Source organism: Mytilus californianus, unplaced genomic scaffold (assembly GCF_021869535.1).
Source record: "Mytilus californianus isolate M0D057914Y unplaced genomic scaffold, xbMytCali1.0.p SCAF_2, whole genome shotgun sequence".
In the NCBI taxonomy this organism is placed as follows: domain Eukaryota; kingdom Metazoa; phylum Mollusca; class Bivalvia; order Mytilida; family Mytilidae; genus Mytilus; species Mytilus californianus.
The window spans coordinates 3,029,685-3,053,457 of NW_026262668.1; the positions used below are offsets into that span (position 1 = coordinate 3,029,685).

The following is a 23,773-nucleotide window of genomic DNA, read 5'->3' on the forward strand; positions in this document are numbered from 1 at the left end:
TTGGACTTACTTGTGTTTAATCCTTTTTGTAATATTTTGCAAATAGAATATGTTTAAACTTTAAACCAATTTGGAATGGCATCTGTTAAAATTTCGAGGGGATGGCTTCAACTTTACCACTTTGGACCCTTGGTTTAATAATTTCTTGTAAGCAGCAACCCTCTTTCAAGAAACTTATTACAGGAAACGTAAGGTCAGTGATATCGTATCAACTCGGATATTTATATTCCATAAGCATTGGCTGCTGGAATGTTACTACATAGAAATGGAGAGTTCACAATTCGTAGCTTATATCATCTATTTTGTCGTAGAGCTCAATTTTCTAAAAAAATCCTCATTGTCAATTTCCCGATGTTTGTCAAGATATGAGTAAAACTTAACTGTATCTGTGCTTTTTATATTTCAAGTTCGATGGGATATATGCATTCAACATACTTGTAGTAACCGCACTTTGAATAATTAAGTGAGAAGACATCATCTAAATAGTGGAACTTGAAATTAAAGGATAATACTAGATTATGTTCATTTCCCCTGAAAAGTTATTGTATGTCTCCCTCATATGAATAAAGGAACAAGTCGCGAAGAAGATTGATTGATTGGTGATTAACGCCACTTACAGCACTATTGGCTATTTCGTGGCGGTCAGTTTTTATTGATGGAAGAAGCCGAAATGCCCGGAGAGAACCACCGACCTTCGACAGGAAAATTGAATATCCTAGTCAATTAAGATTGGAGTCGAATGCACCTGGCACGTGCAGAATTCGAACTCACAACCTCTGTGTTGACAGGCTAGTGATGCATTAGTAGTTAGACCAATCGACCACCGATGCCCCTCGCTAAGAAAAGGAGACAGTTAAAATTGCACAAAAATCCATTTAAACGGCAGTACAATGCTGAAAAAAAACACACAAAAAATAGGATATTTTCCAAATTTTTGATCATTCGAATTTATTTTAACAAAATTAAAGTGAAAAATTCAATTGTATGTCAGATGTGATTTGGGATTATTAATATTTTCATAGATAAGCGCATTAACAAAGGTTAAACGTTGACTTTTACCGGATGTATAAAACCTCTTGTCTGTGTTTAGTGCCACAGAAGTTACTTGTGTCTGACTTCTTCACTGCATTAAAGAGATCCTAGGTTGGTCTGTTTTTTTCAGAATATTGTTTTGGATGGAAGATTCTGAACTAGACTATCTGCCTTGAATGCAAAAGCCCCTTTGCAATCGACAAGTTATGTGCTAGATCCTTAAAGTTTCGAACTGAACTTTTCTTAATTCTATTTACGAGTGTTTTTGTATCTGAAAAAAATGCTTTTCGTAGTAAATACAGTATAATTTTACATTTGATTATATTCAAGCTATTGAATTATAAGTTCTAAATAATTTAACGATGTTAGCTATAAAAATAAGATTGAATTTTCCAGTCTTTTTGTTTATTGGTTTATCCTATTAACTTGTCTCTCTTTCTTTCCTTGATAAAAACGTTATATCTCTTTCCAGATATAGACTTGTTGCTTCTATATATGTCTTATTTGGATCTATCATTTTGCTTAGTTCCTGTTTGCTGGACATGTAACTATCATCTTTTCCCCAAAACGTTTTGTATTCCATTTGAGAGGTATACGTGATAAAACTATTTTGTCTTCCTCTGTTTGGACTCTTTGCGACTCTTTTAGTAAAAATGTATTTTCTATTAGGATTTACAATATTTGAAAATCGGTAACCTGCTGTTGTCTCTTGATTAGCCGTGCCGTAAGTGTGAAATTCAGTCTGTGGTTGTCTTGTTTCTTAATTGTTTTGCTCTTTCAATCGCAGTTTCGTAGCTTAAATTTTCTGTCGTTCCAATACTGCCTTCTCAATTTCCAAGTTTATATTTGGCCCTTAACATACAAGTAGTTTAATATCTTTCGGTATTTCGGTACTTCAACCGATCACCCCCGGTTTTTTGTGTTGCTCAGTTGTTGTGTAACTGTTTTGTATACCGAGTCTTTTAACCGTTTTTCGTCTTTTGTCAAGTTTTAGACTAATGAGTTTGAATTCCCTTTGGTATCTTTCGACTCTCTTTTACATGATTTTAACATAATTGATTAAATCCTTTGTTGATGAATTTAGAAATTGTTTAGAAACTAACTAAATGGTTTCAATTTCCTAAGGCAAAGTTGATCATCCTGACGTAATAAGTATTTATCATTTCTGGTTTTCAAATTGTTTGGTGTGAGCGTACCTGATGAGGGTTAATCAAGAAAATCGCATCGGATGCACGAAATTTATTATGTGCTATTTGAATTCTCAACCTGTTTTAAAGAATTGACTGTTTGTTGTAGATCGTTCATAATCTCTGTTCAGGTCATTCGTTCTTGGTCAAGGCATATTCAATCAATTGTTGTCTTTTTCTATGCTGTTTATTAATTGTATATATCTTTTTTTGTTTCGGTTATATTGATAGGCTACCGTTCCATTCGTTATTTTCATGTTGTTCATGTTATATCACCTCAATTGCAAAAAATATTTCATCAGTTTATTTATCTAGAATTATCTGTAATTGAAATGTACTCGTCTATTTTTTTACTGAAAATATGCATTCAGAGTATTTCATACAGATTTAAATAAAATAAAATGGCTTTATGCATTTGCACATGAAAATAAGATAAAATACATACAAAGTCGCACTTATAGTTACCATTTGGTCAGTTTTACTTTCGATTCCAAAATAATACAGCTTCTCTTTACTATGTGTGTATTGGTAACGCTGTATAGGAAGTTATTTAAACATCACTGTAATACATTTGATAAACTGTAAACCATTATTTCGATTTGAATGTCGTAATAATTACTTTACTTTACACGTTAAAATTCCTTTTCATTTGGATTTTAGTTGAATGTTATATAATTTTTCTATTAAAACGGTATTAAATTTTAAGTCTCAAATTTCAATAATTTAAAATATCTATTGAAACGTTCAACAGAAAACGCTCGTCAATATTCTCGTCTCATTGTTTTCATTTATTGCGTGGATGTCTCTTTTTAACGAGAATAAGAAAACGTAAGCATTGTATGTACAACTGAAGCTTACAAAAACATAGATGTAGTTTATCAAATCATGCGTTATTTCTTATTTCATTTAAAGGATAGGTTACGACACTTAAAATTGATTTCTTACACATTTGCATTTGTATATCTGACAACAAATATTTGAAAGAAATGATTTCAATTGGGAACTTAACAATTTTATAAACGAAAATAGAGATTGACAGGGATGGATGACTTCAAACTAGAATCTATGACAAACGTGATGATTTCAATTTTCCAATCGTCAACATCCAATTTCTAAGCAGAAACATACCTTCTGCCCCCTCTTATTGTGTTTACACATCTTCACTCGTACGTTACGCTTGTGCATATTCACACTATAACGGACGTCATTAGCTGACGTGTGTACTTTACACAAAAACTGCTCCAAATGAGTTACGAGGAAGCTATAAAATAATAGCAATATGATTTGAAAACCGGTAAACAACTGTTGTCTATCTTTTTCACCAGGACATAGTCTAGATTTACATGGAATGAATATATGTTTTTCGTTTATTTTTTTTATACATAAATGAGGCCGTTTTAGTTTTTTCTCGTTTGAATTGTTTTGCAGTTGTCATTTAGGGGATTTTTATAGGTTGCTATGCGGTAGCAATTTTCAACGTTAAGTTTTCTGCTTAAATTAGTTTGATAGCAGCTACTTAGACAACAATATGTTCTATAAAGTTACATTACTGTCTGTTCATCTCAATTTGTTAACCTTTTCGAGGCCCTACCCTAGTTCTTGGTCCAGCGACTTGAATTAATTAGCAATGTGGCTATTATTCAGATTATCTTTTTCTGAATGTGTCAACTGTTTATTTGTAGTGATATAGAAATATTATCATATGAAGAATGTTCTTGGCAAATATAAGCCACCCAAAACATGAGAAAAACGTGCTAGGTAGATAACAGCATCTAAAAAAAGAGTGGAATGTACTTGGTAGATAACAGCATTCAAAACATGAGAAAATGCACTCCCAAAACAGAAGAATGTAATGTCTTTTTGATCGAGTTAAGTCATTTCAATTGATATTTTATAGTGTGTCTTTTTATGTTGTAATGTTACACTACTGTCTCAGGTTAGGGTGAAGGTTGGCGCCTGTTTAAACCCGCTGCATTTTTATGCACCTGTCGTAAGTCAGGAGCCTGTTGTTCAGTAGTTGTCGTTTGTTGGTGTGGTTCATAGGTGTTTCACGTTTCTCGTTTTTTTATATAGATTAGACCGTTGGTTTTCCTGTTTGAATTGTTTTACACTATCATTTTGGGGCCCTTTATAGCTTGCTGTTCGAAGTGAGCCAATGCTCCGTGTTGAAGGCCGTATTTTGACCTATAATTGTAACTTTTCATACATTGTGATTTGCATGTAGAGTTGTCTCATTGGCACTCATACCACATCTTCTTATTTATATTGGTAGATAATAGCATCCCAAAACATGAGAACTATGTACTTGGTAGATAACAGAATCCCAAAACATTATAAGAATGTACTTGGCAGATAAAAGCATCCCAGAATATGCGCTTACCTAATGGCTATTTGTTAAACTTCTTCAGACTATATACTATAAAAACACATTAAGAGGTTATAAAAAGATATATAATTTTACAAAATGAGTTAAATGTTAATGAATAAACACATCATAGAAAAACGTATTTGTTAGCCTTTCGATTTCGATACATATAATAGTCGCTGGACCATGTAAAAAAAGCAGAAGATATCTTTTTTTTTTAAATATGCAAACACATCTTATATTTTCTAATCTTACATTGTAGTATCATTAACTTCTAGAATTAAAAGTATTTTTAAATTTTCGAAAACAAATATACATTTTCATTTTTGAATATTCTATAAAAGTATTAAAGATATGGGTCATTTTGCAAAACTGAATCAAAGTTACTATTTAAACGACCCTCTTCATAGGAAAACCAAAACAAACAATATTTATGGAACAACATATAAAAATAAGCAATCTTGTTAAATTGTCCCTCCTGTTTTCAAAAGAAATTTGGGGTTGTTTAGAAAAGGTTTCGACAAAATTTTAAGCTTGTTTTTCAAGGCCATATATTCTATATTTTTTTTTTATTGTGTGTAATGATAGATTATTTGTCAGTTTTCCAGGTTGTACTGAAAAATACCTCTAAGAATTGGGTTTAAGGTTAAAAAGATAACTACCAGCAACATAAGTCTAAGATAGCAATTCATAATGTTATGCCTATATTTTGGCATTGCACAAGGTCATGTTCTTCCCGGACTGTTAGTGACGTCTTTACACTAAATCCATTATATATTGGATGTGTACTGATTGATATTTTAGTCTTAGATGCATGATTCTTTTATTAGCTGTTATTGGTTTTGAACTAGCTGTCAGTAACCGCAAGTACTCTCAGATCAGTACTTAGTGTCTTTCTTGTTGTGGGGATGTATAAATACCCTGCCGCGTCCGATCTGTGTTTTTGTTAGATGTTTTTCTGCTTTGTATCGATCTGATGAGTTAAGTCCTTTTCAACTGATTTTGATAGTTTGTTCTTATGTTGTGCTGTAACACCACTATCCCAGGTTAGGGGAGAGTTGAGCGCTCACAAACATGTTTAACCCCGCCACGTTCTTTATGTGCCTGTCCCAAGTCAGGAGCCTGTAGTTCAGTGGTTGTCCTTGGTTCATGTTTGTCATATTTGTTTTTCGTAAATTGTTTTGTTATAAATTAGGCCTTTAGTTTTCTCAATTGAATTGTTTCATATTTTTCTTGTCGGGACCTTTTATAGCCGACTATACGTCATGGGGTTTTCTCATTGTTGAAGGCCGTACTTTTGCCATAATTGCTTACATCCACTTCATTTGAACTTTGGTGAACAGTTTTTTCATTGGCAACATACCACATCTCCTTATTTTCATACTAAGTATTTTTTTTTCTCTTTCTTATTAACCCAACATCAAGTAATTCTTTCGCATTTTGGTTAACTTTTGTCGTTTTGAATTTTGGTAACAGGAACGTACGTTAACGATATAGCACCATATTAAGTTCCTTTTACCCGTTTTGTCTATCCTGTACCGATAGCAGTGTTGCATTTTGTATATGCTAAATTGCAAAGATTAAGACGTTGTAACCTTTAAATGAGTCCAAACAACCAAACATTTCCTTTGATGCAGTAATAATGTTTTTCTGCTGTGATTTTGGTTTTCAACACGTAAATTGCATGTTTTACAAGTATAATATTGTTGAATTAATAATGGTCTTGGTGACAGCATAGACATGAAAAAAGGGTACTTCTTTTTTTTTTTCATTTGATGTCTTGAATTTTCTTTTCTCTACACTGTTATGCAAGAAACGTGCTGTGTTAATTTTTTAGATACTTTGTGCTTATGAAATCCCCACTGAACAGTTCCATATTCATAGGGAGAAACAATATTACTAGTATCGGTAACAGGATAGACATGCATTTCATGTACGCCGATTGAATTTAGTTTGTAGTAAAATGTTACATAAATGATAAAGAAGCTGAGATTTTTCGTTAGAGTTATCATTAACCTTCTGAAATAGTTCATTTAGTAGAAGTAAAGGCAATCAGAAAATAGGGGAAAAAACCTAATTAAAATGTATTACCCTGACACTGTACGTACATAAATTACGCAAAAATCGGACTTAAATATATTTTTATCTTATCAATATAGATCTTAGTCGTGTTTATTATTATTGTCCCAACTCATAAAGCCTACAAACTTGCATTTAAACACTTACAACTGCATTTTCTATTAAAAATAAAATCTTTAGCATAGGTGTACTTAAAATTCGACATTTTTTGAAATTGACCCATATAACAATTTGTTGTCAATTTACGTGCTTCTATGAGTATATTTTATATTTATTGTTTTTATAGCATTTTACCATTCCATGTATTTAAAAAAAAAATGTCTTATTTAAAAGAAGCTTATTGCTTGCAACATGACTAGAAAGTAACGATAATATTTTCACCAATTTACAGCATTTAGAATAAAAATTGTATAGAGCAGAAGAATTTGGTATTTTAGTTGTTTCACATTAAAATTTTCCCTGGGAATAAAAGGAGACAATTTAGTTGTTTCACATTTAATCTTTTTCCTAGGAATAAAAGAAGACAATTTAGTTGTTTCACGTTAAACTTTTCCCTGGGAATAAAAGGAGATAATTTAGTTGTTTCACATTTAAACTTTTCTCTGGGAATAAAAGGAAATAATTTAGTTGTTTCACATTTAAAATTTCCCTTACGAATAAAAGGAGACAATTTAGTTGTTTCACATAAAACTTTTCATTAGGAATAAAGGAGACAATTTAGTTGTTTCACATAAAAATTTTCACTAGGAATAAAAGAAGACAATCTAGTTGTTTCACATAAAACTTTTCACTAGGAATAAAAGAAGACAATTTAGATTTTTCACATTTAAACTTTTCCCAAGTAATAAAACAAGACAATTTAGTTGTTTCACAGTTAAACTTTTCCCTAGGAATAAAAGGAGATAATGCGTATACTGTAATAAAATAACCAAACGACAAAATCAAAACCAGGAAATAATAGAAAACTAAACGATTCGATATATAACAACATACAGTCTCTTCGGATCTTTTTTGGGGTAGTGACAGTTTGGCAAGCCATAGCAAAAATATCGAAGTATTTATTCACCTTTTGAACCTCGAAATGTTAAGCAGTCTAAGTGTCATGTAAAAATTTCAGTATTTGATCTTTTCATCTTTAAGAAAACTTAAATAGTGGATCGGGAATTCCCCCCCCCCCCCCCCGCCCCCCCTCCAAAAAAAAAGAAGGTGAACTCTAATATCATCATTGATTATATCAGTTTAGAAAGAATATAAATTCAGTTAGGTCTTACATCTGGTACTCAGTATTTTTCTGATATAGATGACAAATTATTTTATTTTTGAGCAAATTTAAAAAACAATCGTAAAACTTTAGCTTTATTTGTCCGCTGCAAATACGGATAATAAAATTCATGACTTTTGAATGGATTACTTTTGAAATGTATTGATAGTTTGTTCTCGTAAAAATAACGGGCAGGACTTTAAAAAAAAAATCTGTTCTACCGTATATAAGTATTCATGTACACTGTTAATAGCCTTTGGGTTTGTATCATAACGTCATCAAAGATGCGTTGATGTTAAGATTAGATTACATGTAGATACATATGTTTCGCAGCACATATGGCAATCGAGTGTTGCCCTTGAGTTTAATGATATAGATAAATAGGTTCATACACAATTATTAAACGGTACCAATTTTACTACAGCAGATGTGCATTTCAAAGTGACAATTAATGTCACTTCAGTGATGCTATAGGCCAAAATATTTGGAAATAAAAATCCTAATACAAACCTTGAAGAGCTGATAAAACGATGCATTTAAGAGTACGTTGTGGTAATTGATTTTAAGGGAGCTTAAAGCAATTTTTCCAGAATATAAGTAAGTTTCACTGACAAGTGTGTCATAATTAATTCAACATTTGACAAAGAAGAAATATGCAGGTAGGCCTCTTAATATTTAATCATTTTTTTCATAAGAATATTTATTGATAGAAGCGTTGGGTACTTGTAAATGAGAAAGCAACCCGAGAAAACAATAAAAAAATAAAACAATGGTCACTATACGGTACCATTTTAGTAGTAACGACTTTTTTAATCAATTTTGACGGAATTAGATTTGACATAAATGCAGAATGGTTCAGAAAAAAGCATTGTCAAATTTATGATCTAAGGAACATATTTTACCCAGCGATAATAATACTAGGGAAGAATGAAATTGTTTTATATAAAATAAGGAGATGTGGTTTGACTACAACTGAGACAACCTTCCAACAGAGTCAAAATGAAGCTGATTTAAGCAACTATATGTCACCGTAGGACCCTCAACAATATTTACTTATAAATATCTATTGTTAAAGATTTGCATAACATCAAACCTCATCTACATGCGTCAGTAGCTAAATATATAATAGATAACTTAAAAATGGTGTAAAATTTCAAATTCAAATTTCCTCCAAGTCAGACAATTGACTTTGTGGTGCTTATAAAATGCAATTTGACACGGAAATCAAGTGACGACTATTTGTTTTTTTTTTGGGAGGTATATGTAGGAGAACTTGTGAGGTTTTAGAAATGAATATTATTCTGGTCGGATAAGGACGGATAATAAATAATAATGCTCAAGGCAGGTTGAAAATGAATATTCTTTCCCACAAAGTGCTGGATATAATTGTACACAAAATCGAAATAGATAAGCCTGCCTAGTAAAATGTTAGAATCAATAGTCCAGTCCCGAAAATCACAACATAAGTTAATAGATATTGGATATGAGACAAAATAGCGAAATTTTTATGTCCAAATCTATAGAAATTATCTTTGAATTTTAATGTTTGAACAAAATATATTTGATCGAGTCCATAAACGAACGACGGCGTCGCTTCCATCTTCCGATTATGATAAAGTCCTCTTATAATAATAGTCCATAACAGATTGCTGACTAGTATGTAATTATAGGACTTACCAGGCGATAAACCAAATTTATCGATTGATTGTTATTTACTTAACGTCACGTGGTTAGGAACATTTTTAAAAACTTTTGAGTTATATTCAATTCATATTGTGTCAAAACTGGAAACCTTTTTTTTTGTCTCCAATCATACAAGTACGAAAGGTCCATTATTTGAGGACATGGGTGGGGTTTTTAGAATAGAGAATAATGGGCAAAAAATATAAAGAATTAGAAAAATGGACAAAAAATTAAAGAATAAAGAAAAAATACGATTTTTTAAGAATACAGAAATAAAGACCCCTCCAGACCCTCACTATATTATTTTGTCTATACAGATTATAATATCTTCTCTGGGCAACTCTTCTGAAAAAGGAACCAGCTTGAAGCATCCACCTTTGTTTCATATAATTGAAAACACTGGACTGTTTTGCCATAACCTGAGATCCTATTCCTACTAATAAAGTAGATATTGTCAGATATTCATAGTCCTTGACTCATCGAATAGACAGTTGACTATTGTTGACCACCGTATGCTGACATCGGTTGAGGTTATCTCATTGGCATATATATTTGTACCATAGTATAGAATTAAGGGTACACAAAACCTTGTACTTCTAACTTGTATATATGGTGCTTTCAAAATAGCATAATGAGGGAGATGTGGTGTGATTGCCAATGAGACAAAAAAAAAAAAAAGGAATAAACGAAAAAAAAAAAAAAAAAAAAAAACTATTTTTTTCTATTTATTGTGGTCTTGTTTCAATTTTGTCTCGTTGACGTTTAAATGAAAAAAAAGTATCTGTAACAATCCTGATTGTTTTTGGAAAACCAAAGGCAAAAACAACCAAATATCATCCATAGGTCAACACACTTTCTCACAATTAATTCATTTGAGATTTTTTTCATCTGCTACTCAAATTAAAAAAAAAAAAACATCACTCGTTCCAAATGTTGCTCAGTCCGACTATGGATAGCTCAAGTATATGTTGTTTCGCGTGAAAATTATTGTGAAATAATTAATTTTCAAAATGTTGTTATTTAAATATCGTATGAACTTTGTGATATGCTCTAAATGGACCTTTAATTAGGAATAAAGAAATTTGATTTGATTTGATTTGATTTCTTATAATGTTTCATCTAGATATGAGGGTATGGATGAGACTCCTTCATTTATTTTTAAGACTATTCTAATTTTTTTCTATCCTTTATATTTTTTGCCCTATATTCTGTACGTTTTGCTTATTATTCTCTATTATGTAAACCCCATCCAGACCCTCGGGTATAATAATGGTTATATTTATTTGTCGTTCTTGATTAAAGGTATTTTGTATTGTTGTCTTTTGCAGACCAAAGTTATGTTGATTGTTCTGATCCTAGCGGTGGTGCTAATAACATCTAACGCTCAACAGACCTGCAGAGGGCGCTGCGATAATAAAACATCAGTATGTCAAAGAGAGTGTAAAATTAAAAATAACAGCATTAAAAAGCAACAGAAGTGCGTTGATAAATGTTGGAAAGATAATAGTAAATGCAAGAAGAAATGCAGGAAAGGACGAGATCTTGATCTACTAGACTCCCTGGAAGATGAAGAAGATTTATATGATTTGATGTTCTATTAGTCACAGACGGAAAAACCGGTAGTAACACACGGAAATATAAGTTTAACAGACATTTCATTAAAGATTCCTATGTTCTCTCAATTTTTTTTTTAAATGATATTTAATCGTGTCAGAAATTAACAGACCAGCGGAATCATGTAATATTTCATATCATTTGAATGTTTGATGTTTACTGTTTTTACTGACATTTTTTAAAAGTAAATGTTCGGGGATCATGTCCTCATGTATCCTGTATTTTCATGCTGTCCATCATCAGAATCCCATTTTTCGTAATATTAAAAAATTATATGCATTACCTTGACTTTAAAGAAAACGTCTTTATTTGTTTAAAAATGAATACATATAAAAATATAGATACGTGTTTCATTAATGTTTTTTTTTGTTGGTGGTTAAAGTTCATTGGCCGATATTATGATATGTATATTGTATAATATAATCTAGTTCCATGTTTTTGCAAAAGGCTTGGCCTTTTTGCACAACACCATATTGTGAATAGTTTTGAGTTGCGTCAATGTGCATTTCAAGAACAAAGACCTTCCTAATTTTCTCAGTAAATTTCAATCAAATTTTATCGTACTCGCTTTAGTTATGCTATCAACTATTAGGAGAAGACCGAGGTATAGTAAAAACTTCTTCGGCATTCTCCGTTGTTGATTGTGGAAAAAACTAGTGAAAATAGTCGTACATCTTTGCTGTCTCCTTAATATCTTACATCTAATCGAATGGTCCTAATTGATATGAAACATTGTAGTCATTCCACACAATATTAGATGCAGTGCCTTATTGCTAAACAGACTGGAAGATTCGTATGTACAATTCCAGTTATTTCACATGGTTCAAGGCCAATAAGCCGCTGTGGACTATTGTTATCACTGGAGTCTGTCGTCTTATAGACCTCTATTACACATATAGTAGTCCCAGGTCGTCCGTTAATTGATATGTTTTCGTCCAATCACTTGAAGAGATAAAGTAGGAGAATTACAGCTAACATCTTGATCTTGATCTGTTATGGTACGGTGGCTGGTCCGACGGACATTATTCCACCGCGCATACGTCATGTAGCGATTAATCCGAATGTCCCCTCCCTTCGCGCTAACAATATGTGCAAATAATCTGACTTTGTCTGTTGAGAATTCTATCTTGTTTAAAATGTATGGTGGTATTGAGCTCCAGTTCTTTATAGTATTTGGAATAATGCGTGAGTGTGTTCTGGTTGGAGGTCTGAGGAAATGATATTTATGCGTGGATTAAGTGATTTTTATAAGGTATTTTCAAATGTCTGTTGGTATATGGGCTTGATTGTTTAGTTCTTTGTGCAATCATATTAGCCCACTCTGTGTTCTTCTATCTTTTAATTATGGTAAATTACAGTGATAACGTTTGTAACAACATTAGTATCTCTTACTCATTATGTTTCAGTTGGAACCAGAAGCAATATTGATTCTTTTTGGTCAATATTCAAAATACTCGTCCAAAGCTGAAAGGCATATTATTATACGAAGATTAAGATTTCCTTTACCAAGCCTCCTTATTTTGTGGTGACTGGCTGGCAAACATGGCAGCAACGCAACTACATAGTTATTCTGCAATGGCACACATAACTTAATGTATATGACTCAAGGGCATTTCCACATGCAAGTCCTAGACCCCTTGCCTAACTTCTTATAATTATCAAGCTACGTAATTGACATTATGCCGATATCTCGTTTTATTAAGAAAGGTTAAGCTGTTGATTTGATTAATCCAGGATAAATTGAAGGCCACAAGTCATTGAGATAACGACCCAGTTAACCAAAATATACCTATATTGAATTCGATATATGAGATTTGGAAAATAAGTCATTGAGATATCAACCCGATTAACCAAAACATATATATATATATTGAATTTGATATATGAGATTTGGAAAATAAGTCTGAGATAACAACCCGATTAACCAAAACATATCTATATTGAATTCGATATATGAGATTTGGAAAATAAGTCATTGAGATAACAACCCGAAGAACCAAAACATATCTATATTGAATTCGATATATGAGATTTGGGGCATAAGATATTGATATAACGACCAAATTCACCAAAAACATACCTTTATTGAATTCGATATATGAGATTTGGGATATAAGTCATTGAAATAACAACCCAATTAACCAAAATATACTTATGTTGACTTTGAGATCTGGGATTTGGTACATAAGTCAACATATGAGATTTGGGATATAAGTCATTGAGACAACGACCCAAATAACCAAAACATACCTGTATTGACTTTAAGATATGAGATATTGGGCGTAAGACATTGATATAACGACCCAATTAACCAAACATACCTATGTTTACTTTTAGATATGAGATTTGGGACATAAGTCATTGAGATAACGACCCGATTAACCAAAAGAAACCTATGTTGACGTTTGGTTAACTGTGTTTGTGACGACGTAGAGCTTGACATTGTTTATTTACACCTGTTTACTGTTGAATATTGTATATTGCCCTCAAAATTGATTAAATCCTATTTAGTGTAGTAAATTTCCAATTACATTCTTTAAATAACAGCACATGATCATGAATCCCTTCCAAGATATCAACCAAAAGTAGATGTTGGGTATGCGTTAATGACACAGCACCTAACGACAAAAATAACCAAAAAATAACATAGTTTTGAACAATAGACAGGTGTTTACACAATGTCAGGTATCTATGCAATATGTAAGTTGTCTTTACAATTTCAAGCTCTTAATCGTTCCATGTCTATAAATGTGTAAATATTAAGTTCCATGTCTATAAATGTGTAAATATTAAAAGGAAACTATTAAAATTGACTTTCAACAACAAATGCTAAAAAAAGAAGCCATTAAAAGAACCACTGACAATATATCGATGTTTCTGATTTGGGACAGGTTAGCCTAAGATTCTGGCCAAACAACCTTTTCACATCAATAAGAAGCAGATTCCTAGGCTAGGGATGTTGAGGGTTTTATCTTGTTTTAGCGAATTATTATGATGTTTGCAAAGGAGAATAGGCAATTAAGCTGCTGTAACCTGACATTCTTGTTTTAATTTGGAATTAAAGATTCCTCTACTGGCAATGTCTTTCATCCGATCATAACCAAAAAAAAAAAAACATTTGTAGAAGATCTTTCATATATACAGTCCATAAAAGTTTGGTCAAAATTGGCTGAGCATTTTTTTTGGAAGAAGAACATTTCATTTTTCATTGGTTTTCAATGGGAATTAATTTGTGTTTCAATCATCAATCCTTTTAAGTTTAAAATTATTTCGTGTTTTAGTTAAAGATGATATTTTGTTTCAAATTGGTTGATTTGAATCAGATTGCTACTTGAAGCCACGTTTAAATTTAAATGAGGATCATTTGTAGATGGTCTTCACAACTTCATTATCCTAAATTAAATCTTCAACACATTTCGCCTTGAAGAAGAAGAGGTTTACGGGAGGTATTTCTTTGGGCAATCCTGACACCCCGAGGTGTGTTATACGACAAGAAAACCTTAAAATATGCATAATCTGACATATATACCGTCAAAAAATTATTAATATCTGCAAAAATTTGCAGGATTTGCTTCCTATTTTACCGACCATACTAAAGCGGGATATTCTTTTCTGATGCGTTCAGGTTTTAATACGCCCTACGGCTCATTTATAATGTGAAATAAAACTCACTAACTAATTAAGATATAAACTTAAGAAATCTTTTATCCAGGCACAATAAAAATATATCTGTAACTGCATGAAGCAAGTTACTGCCCGATAACAGTGTATGAAAAATACAAGTCACTTTGTAAGTAATTTATCGTACCAACTAAGTTGATGAAAGGAGATGCTATGTTATTTTAAAAAAAAATTTATGACATTTTTATCGCGAAAAGCAGATTATAATGCCCTCACCGTTACCGGTGGGGCATTGAGTGTTGTCCTTGTACGTACGTCCGTCAGTCCGTTTGTACGTACGTCCCGAAATTAGTTTCTGTTCTCTAACTTTAGTTTGCCTCAAATTAATGTTATGTTATTTATACACAATGCCTATCACCACAAAACACAGATCAAGTTCGAATTTTGGTAGCGTCAATTTCACCGTTCTCAAGTTATGTCCCATTATGATGTTATATGCAACAGGGTGGACTCATTCTCCGTTTATTTTTGCAACAATTTTTGAACTATTCAGAATAATTTCTTTTGAATGGCAATATATAAAGGCAACAGTAGTATACCGGTGGTCTTTTGGTGTTCAAAAGTCATAAATCGATTGAGATAAAACAAATTCGGATTACAAACTAAAATCGAGGGAAGCACATCAACTATAAGAGGAAAACAAAGGAACAACAGGAACACTGAAGTGCAACAAAAACAAACGCCAACTTACATAGAAGCGAACTATTTGATAACAACTGCCATATTCCTGACTTGGTACAGGACATTTTAAAAAAAAATGGTGGGTTCCAATACAATTTTGTTTTAGACAGAGATCCAGGATTAAATTTTATACTCCCCTACCCCATTATAAAGTACGTGGCTGTTTTTCTATAGAAAATAAGAATATCTGGTCATTAGATCATTTGATGGAGTAAAAGGTATATGTAGATGTAAACAGTTAAGAACTGGCACAAAGAGAGCACGAAATCGTGATACATGTAGATGTAACTCGAAAAACGAATATCCATACATGTAGGTCAAAGTGTGATTTCCAATACAGTGTGAATCAATTAGATTTTCCAAATCCAACACGCGAATATGTTAAATCTGGATTGCTTTACAAGTGTTATGAAAAAATTTGCATTATTAAATTCATCTCACATAATGTCTCTTTATTGTAGCGATAAATTAATAAAACTTCACATTATTTGTTTCGAAAGTTAAAATGTGCGTCGACGATTTTTGGTATTTCAGTCTAATAAACGGAGGAAAGGATTGTTTCTGCGTTGAACCTATCAAAGATGGAATATTAAAAAGTAAACGCCTAGTTGGCAACAACACACGATAACAATCAAACGAATCAAATGTTTAAGTAAATTATAGTTTGCATTTTAATCAGGGAAATAAAATCCTTACACAGGTCATTATTTTATGCCTTGAAGCATATTTCATTGAAACTTGGTATCCTCTGGGTTGATTTTTCGGAAGAATGACATATCGTTCTGAAAGAAAATAACACCATATATGTATATAATTTTGAATAAAGGCCAATCAGAATCAAATGAAAGTTGCCTCAGTCATCTGCAGTCATGTTTTTATTATGACCGTAATTCAATTGGATTGAGGATCACTTTTATATAGGACCTTTTTTTTAGACTATTCCTGCCAAGATTAGTAAAATATTTCTCAAAATCTTGGCCGATTTATTCTTTTTTCTGACCTGTTGATAAGTGATAAGTGTAATTTGGTAGATCACATTCTGGGAAAAGGGGACTGAATTGTAGTTACGACCATTGGAACATATTCGTTGTCATCTGTGAAACGGATATTCCATAACGGTCAACCAACTCGTGATTGCGTCCGTAAAATTTACGAAGCGACGATTTCAACTTCACTACTGAGAACTCTTGGTTTAATAGCTTCCTCGTGAGCAGTAACCCTCTATCAAGGAAATCATGACATGAAGTACAAGCCCTGGAATATCGTATCAATTTGGAGATATATACTTCGTATGCAGGTGCTGCTGAAATGTTGCTACATAGAAATGGGAAGTTCACAACTGGGAAGCTGAAATCATCTCTTTTGTCATTTTTGTCGCAAAATTTTGTTTACAGCCGACTATCATTGTCAATTTCTAAATGTAAGTCAAGATATGAGGCCAACTTAACTGTTGTATCTTTTATCTCAAGTTCGATGGGATAGATGCGTTCAACATAGTCACCAAATGTTGAATTATTTAGTGAAATAACATCATCTGTTTAGCGGAAAGTGAGGTTAAAGGATACTGCTAACTTCGTTTCATTCTTCCTAAGAAGTTCTGTATGAAGTCAGCCTCACATGAATAAAGGAACAAGTCGGCAAGAAGAGGAGCACAGTTGGTACCCATGAGAACGCCGATTGTTTGTTGAATAACACGTCCTCCAAACGTGACAAATATGTTGTTAATAAAGAAATCAATCATCTTGATAATGTCAGTTTCAGAGAATTTCTTGTTTGAATCAGAGTGATTTTTTTTACATAGAAGGATTTATCCCTCCCTAAGACAAGAAAATTGTATCTACGTAGGCCATTCTTTTTTATGAAACAAAGCAGGACCAACTGTTTCAATTTGTCTTTTAGTTTGGAATGGGGAATACTTGTGTAAAGTGTAGAAAAGTCAAATATTTCAATACTATTGCAAGAGGAAAGAGTCTTAGATTGTATGTACTCAAAAAGATCTTCGGAATTGTTTAGTATTCACATCTGATTCACGCCGCCTCTAGAATAGGTAGTTTCACAATAACTTTGAAGCCTGGCTTATAAAATACAAATAATTACACCATTACTAACACAATTCTATATTAATATTCTTGTAATGGTTAGAAAATACATCAGGTAACACCATTGCAGGCTTGGTCCTATTTTTAAATTCTATTTTTAGAAATTTACCTGTGACATCACTTTTTGTAGCGTTGATACATTCGTGTGACGCAAAGTTTATTATTCTATTGTTCTGTATTTGTGTTCTGTCGTAAATTATTTTAGGTGTTCGTTGTTATTCTGTGGTTTACATGTTGAAATGTACTATTATATTATTTATTTATGTATTTCTCTGTCCTGAATGTTCTTGCATTTATTTGTACTGTATTCATTTCGCGTAATGTTGTCATTTTAGCGGTATTGTTAACATTGTTATATAAGCGGGAGGTTTGGCTAGCCATAAAACCAGGTTCAACTCATTTGTTCTTAAAATGTCCTGTCCCAAGTCAGGAATATGGCAGTTGTTATCACATAGTCCGTTTCTATGTATGTTGGCGTTTGTTTTTGAAGCAGTTCAGTGTTTCTGTTTTTCCGTTTTGTTTCCTCTTATAGTTGATGTGTTTCCCTCAGTTTTGGTTTGTGACCCGGATTTGTTCCAGTTAAATTGATTTATGACTATTGGACATCGGTATACTACTAATACCTTTTTTTGATTGCTGATAAAATTGATGTTAATAATTTAGAAAGAAGTTTCATGGAGCACTTGGAAGACTCAGCAATAAAACGTTGTTTGTAAGGACACTTATGTAGTTAAGGTTTCCAATATAGTGAAGGAAGACCCAGTTCTTTATCTTAGGTTGAAATTCCAAAGGAAAATAGAACAGACCTATGATTATCCAGGATTTCCTCCTTGGTAAGTGTCGTTGGGATATATGTTGGGTTTCCAAGTGAATTTTCAATACCTAATTCATGTATCAAGTAGTTTATGTAATGTGATTTACACAAACAAACGATATTGTTTGGGGCTTTATCTGCCGGGACAACAATTTATTTGTCATAGAGTTAGGACATGTGTTTTGCAACATTTGGGTCTTTAAAGATTGATGTAGCATAGGTATTCATAGACCCATTCAGTTTATTTAATTTTGATTTGTATCGACGTCACAGCCTTATTCGATTCGGCCAGAATATCTATGTCTTCTTTCTCGCGTACAACATAACCAAACATAAACCCATTGTGTACACAAAAATTCTCAATTCAAAATGTTGAAAAGCCAAAAAATTAAATATACCGATATTGCAAGAAATAAATAGTTAAGGTGCAGGTGATCTGTCGAGTGAAAAAATGTACAATGCACGTGTTTTTCCAGTTTGTGACCAGATTCGTCAAGTAAGAAAACGAAAAATACATCCGAATATTCAGTCAGTATAATAAATGACAGATTTCGACAAGTACAAAAATGCACAGTACCTTCCCCTGTATGTAATAATAACTTTTGTTAAAACATTAAAATTGTTAATGTCTTTTAATTATTTTTGTCGTTTGAGCTGTTGTCTTATTGACTTGAACCGAACTCTCATTCATACTCAAACATATTGTTACATCCAATTGTCCCCAACAATAAAAGTGGCCGCTGTGAATAGAAGAATTATTTTTTTGGGGACCTACCGCGAAAATACCGTAAATCTAAACAAAATTCAAATTTTCGTACAGCCTCTGTGATAATTATCGTACAACTTCTGTGACAATTATCGTACAACCTTTGGGATAATTATCGTACAACCTCTGTGATAATTATCGTATAACCTCTGTGATAATTATCGTATAACCTCTGTGATAATTATCGTATAACCTCTGTGATAATTATCGTACAACCTCTGTGATAATCAGACATTATGAAGATGAACATGTAAAGTGATTTTGAAGATGTACAAAGACAAACTTACTGGATTTTTGTAACAAATCATGTAGTTATTTTCAATGTTCTTTTTTGTATACAGCTGTCATTACCTAAATCAATTAATCAGCATGCGTTCATGTATACTTTTACTTTCTCATAACAATATAAAACTTCAATGCGTTAACAACTTGATTGTCTCTGAAAACAGGTAATACAATTATTTTATTTTTTATTTTATTATTATTTTGCTTTGATAATAAGTAAATGTAAACCGAAAATATCCTTCTAACGCACCGATCATTCAAATTTTGTAGGATGCTTTTTTTAAATGAATTATTTGATTGTCAACTTTTTTTCATTCAAGTTTAAAAGAAGATTTTCCCGAGAATGCCAATTACCAAAAAACTAAATTGTCTGTACCGAATATATTGATATTCCGTTAATTTGGTTGTCTGTTTAATGTGACGGATGCCTGGAAATACTATCTTTATTAGAGCAACTAGAAAATACACCCAATAACGAATCGGCATACCAGTTGGTGTGAATAATTTTTTTTATGCATACATTCGATTACATCTTCTATGTTGGTGGTTGTTTTTCTGAGCTCAGAAATACAATTTTTAATAGAATATCTAACAATGAATCAGTCAAAGAATATGAGACATAATGGTCAACTTGTACTAGAATCTTTGATAAAAAATGAAAGATTTAAATTTTGAAATTATTAGCCTGGTATCTTTGATGATATTTTTCTATCAATGGGTCAATGCCATTCGTGGCGGGCATTTTGTCATTTAGGCTATCATCAGCCCAGTAGTAATGACTTTTGTGATGAGATGAAAAATCATTGATATGTTCATTTTCTGTAGATTTATTGTTTATAAAATGTTGAATTATCAAAGGCAGTCAATATGAACAATATATTTTGCACGATGGCTTTCTTCCTATAATCTTTGATAGAATTTGTCAAAACCTCAAGATGGTTAGTTAATGTTGATGTCTTTTGGTTATTTTTGTTGCTCGGGTTGCTGCCTCATTGACTATTGCCAAACTCGTCTTCTAATTCATACTGATAATTCAAAGAGTAACATACATTTGTCCTTACCAATAAAACTTGCCGCTGTCAATTGCAGGAGTTAATCCATTTTGGGACCATACATTATTTAAACAAATGGCAAACCCCTTGATTTTTTTTAACAAATTTCCATATCTATCATTTCATCTCCTGTGATTACGGATCAATATGTACATGTATATAAACTTGTAGAAAACATCTTCATAGGATTTATGTGAAAAAATATTATTTTGCAAACAGCTGTCATTACTTAAATCGATTAATCGCATGCGCTCATGGATATCTTTACTTCCTCTTAACAAGATAGTACGTCCATGCTCCAGCATTTTGTGTGTCTCTCAGAACAGGTAATAGAATTATATTATTTTGAAGACCAACAAATGTAAAGTGAAACATATCCTAAGGCATGTACTGGTATTTAATATTAAGATTGTAAAAGGGGTGAATGGTATGTGCATTATATGTCTCTTTTCCGGTACATTTGGGCGTCTGCCTGATGTTCGAAAATACTATCATTCAAAGAGACTAGAAATTCACATTAAAACTGAACAGAAGAGCGTACTAATTTTTCTGTTAAAATGTTTTTGCTTTTTAACAAAACTTAATTCTCTAACGATTGGTATATTATCATTCCCAATGTCAGTAGCTGGTCTGTTATGTAAATATAAATAGTATATCTAACGCTGAACCAGTCAAGAATATTAGACATAAATGTCAACATTTTAGTGGTTGTCGTATGTTGCAGTTAATCCTTTTATTGTTTGTTTAGTTAGTTCTTGTGTTGCTCTGTTGTACCACTGTCCCAGATTTAGGTGAGGGTTGGGCGTTCATTAACATGGTTATTCAGGCGCATTCTGTGTGTGCCTGTCCAAGTCAGGAGCATATAATTCTGTGGATGTCGTTTGTTGCTGTGTATCATATATATATTTGTTTTTTTGATAATTGTTTTTGTGCATAAATCAGGCCAACTGTTTTTTTCGTTTAAATTGTTTTACAATCGTCATTTCGGAACCTTTTATAGCTTGCTATGCAGAATGTGTTTTGCTCAAGACCGAACGGTGAGTTATATTTGCTAACTTCTACGTCATTTAGTCTCAAATGGAGAGTTCTCTCATAGGCAATCGTACTGCATTTTTCTTATTTTTATATTTGTACTCAAAACTATGATGAAAAATCAAAGATTAAATTTTACAATTTCTGAAAGAACAGTTTGTTATAATTTAAAAAAATTAAAGAGATTGGAAGTAGAAATTAAAAAAATGTTTGGCTAAATTTGTTACTAGTGCAACCTTTGACCACCCACATTGGCGGTTGTTTAGGTCCTGTTTTAATATTTCGATAGTCGGCGCTGTTAAAGTTCTGTTTTTTTACCGACAACAAGTCTCAAGCAAATTTATTTTCCAATTTTGACAAGGGTTTTGTCAAGATAAAATTCATACATGTAATATAGGATCTTAAGCCATTCGTTATATGGCGGAGCATTCATCATGGTTGCCAAATATATTTTACTGATATATGAACAATTATATCATTTGTGATGCAGATTTCTACACAACCAGAAATCACACCCTATTACACCTATTATTTTTTTTCAATTAGGAAAAGAGTTGCAACTGTAGAGATGATGGGCTGTCATGATAACTCTTAAATAAAGGCAACAGTAGTATACCGCTATTCGAAATTCATCAATCGATTAAGAAAAAAAAAACAAATCCGGGTTACAAACTAAAACTGAGGGAAACACATGAAATATAAGAGGAGAACAACGACACAACAGAAACTCAACACTAAAAAGCAACACACACAGAAACGAACTATAATATAACAATGGCCATTTTGCTGACTTGGTACAGGACATTTTAAGAAAAGAAGGTGGGTTGAACCTGGTTTTGTGGCTCGTCAAACCTCCCGCTTTTATGGCAATGTTAAATATAACATTAAAATGACAAAAACCGTTAATGTAATTCTCATTACATCAGTACGATTCTTACTTGGAAGTTTTATTTTTGAAAGACAACTATTTCTCCTAATTAATTGGTTTAATTAAATAACGTATCAGACCTTCATACTTCTAATGTCTATCTGGTTATCAGAAGGAATTTTCGAAATTACGTAGGGTCAACAATTACACACACAAAAAAACTAAACAATGTACGACCTTTTTATACCCGGTTTGAAAATTTTATCTTTTGTTATAGAAAACAATGGATCACATTTTTCAAGAAATCACATAATTTTGCTATTTATTCTACTGGTCATTGCTTTATATCATATGTTCAATGACGGCATTGTTATATAAAAAGGTGTACATGGTGTATGACGCTCATTGGTATCGCTACTTTTTAATTATTCGTAAATAATTAAATACTAGTACTAGAACTAAAGCATGACGATATGTTCAATAATAGTGATTTTGTTCAAGACGCTTTAACAGGAAATGTATGTTATGAATAATAATTTGATGTAATAGACAGTAAACAATTATTTGTAGAAAGGCAGTGGACAACTTTTGAATTTGATGTTAGCAATTTTGTGTGTATATGTCATAATATAACCAAATTGATACAACATTTACCTTTGTAGTTATTAGTTTTAAAGAAATTGTCTTTAAAGGCGAATTTTACCTTAAAGACTTAATTAAAAAAAAAATCAAATGTTTACATTTGTTATTGTTTTTCATTCAGAAGCACTAAACTACTAGTATATCATGTCCAACTGCACCTAATCATAAAAATTTTTTTAGCGATAGATTTCCTTTAAGGTAAAACGTATCAGGTATACAACAATGATAGAAATGTCAAGTTCATAAGTACAAAACTTTAATTTATAGTCAACGCACAGTTGTTAGTGGTTGTATCGTCGTTCCTGAAGATGACAAATCCAGAAAAGTCTTTCGGACACTTGAAAGTTATAAAGTGTTGATTTCATTTTTTTTTAAATACTCATTCATTTATTTTGGAATATTTGGTTTCAAATCGCATTGCTCCTTTACTGCATCTAGTCTGTTTTGACTTGATGCTACCTTATAAGGCTGTGAATGGTTACACCTGGTTCTAATCCGTCCAGTTCCAGTCCCAGAACTAAAACTGAAATCGGTAAACTACATGTTCAACAATATTTTATATTTTATGACTCCGCTGTATTTTCATTTGGCTATTACAGAGGCGAATCTTTCGAAATGACGTAGATTTATGC

General features: G+C 32.1%; 2 long non-coding RNA genes across 2 annotated transcripts in view; both read left to right on the top strand.

Moving 5' to 3' along the window:
* The first annotated feature begins 8,490 nt into the window (after window positions 1-8,490).
* LOC127729087 (uncharacterized) lies at window positions 8,491-11,570 on the top strand. Its single transcript, XR_007994511.1, has 2 exons — window positions 8,491-8,583; window positions 10,936-11,570. It is a non-coding gene; the product is annotated as an uncharacterized LOC127729087 (long non-coding RNA).
* Window positions 11,571-19,696: 8,126 nt separating this feature from the next.
* Window positions 19,697-23,773, top strand: part of LOC127729082 (uncharacterized) — a 131,858-nt gene continuing 127,781 nt past the window's right edge. Inside the window, exon 1 of the long non-coding RNA XR_007994505.1 lies at window positions 19,697-19,711. This is a non-coding gene — a long non-coding RNA (uncharacterized LOC127729082). The remainder of the gene's footprint in view (window positions 19,712-23,773) is intronic.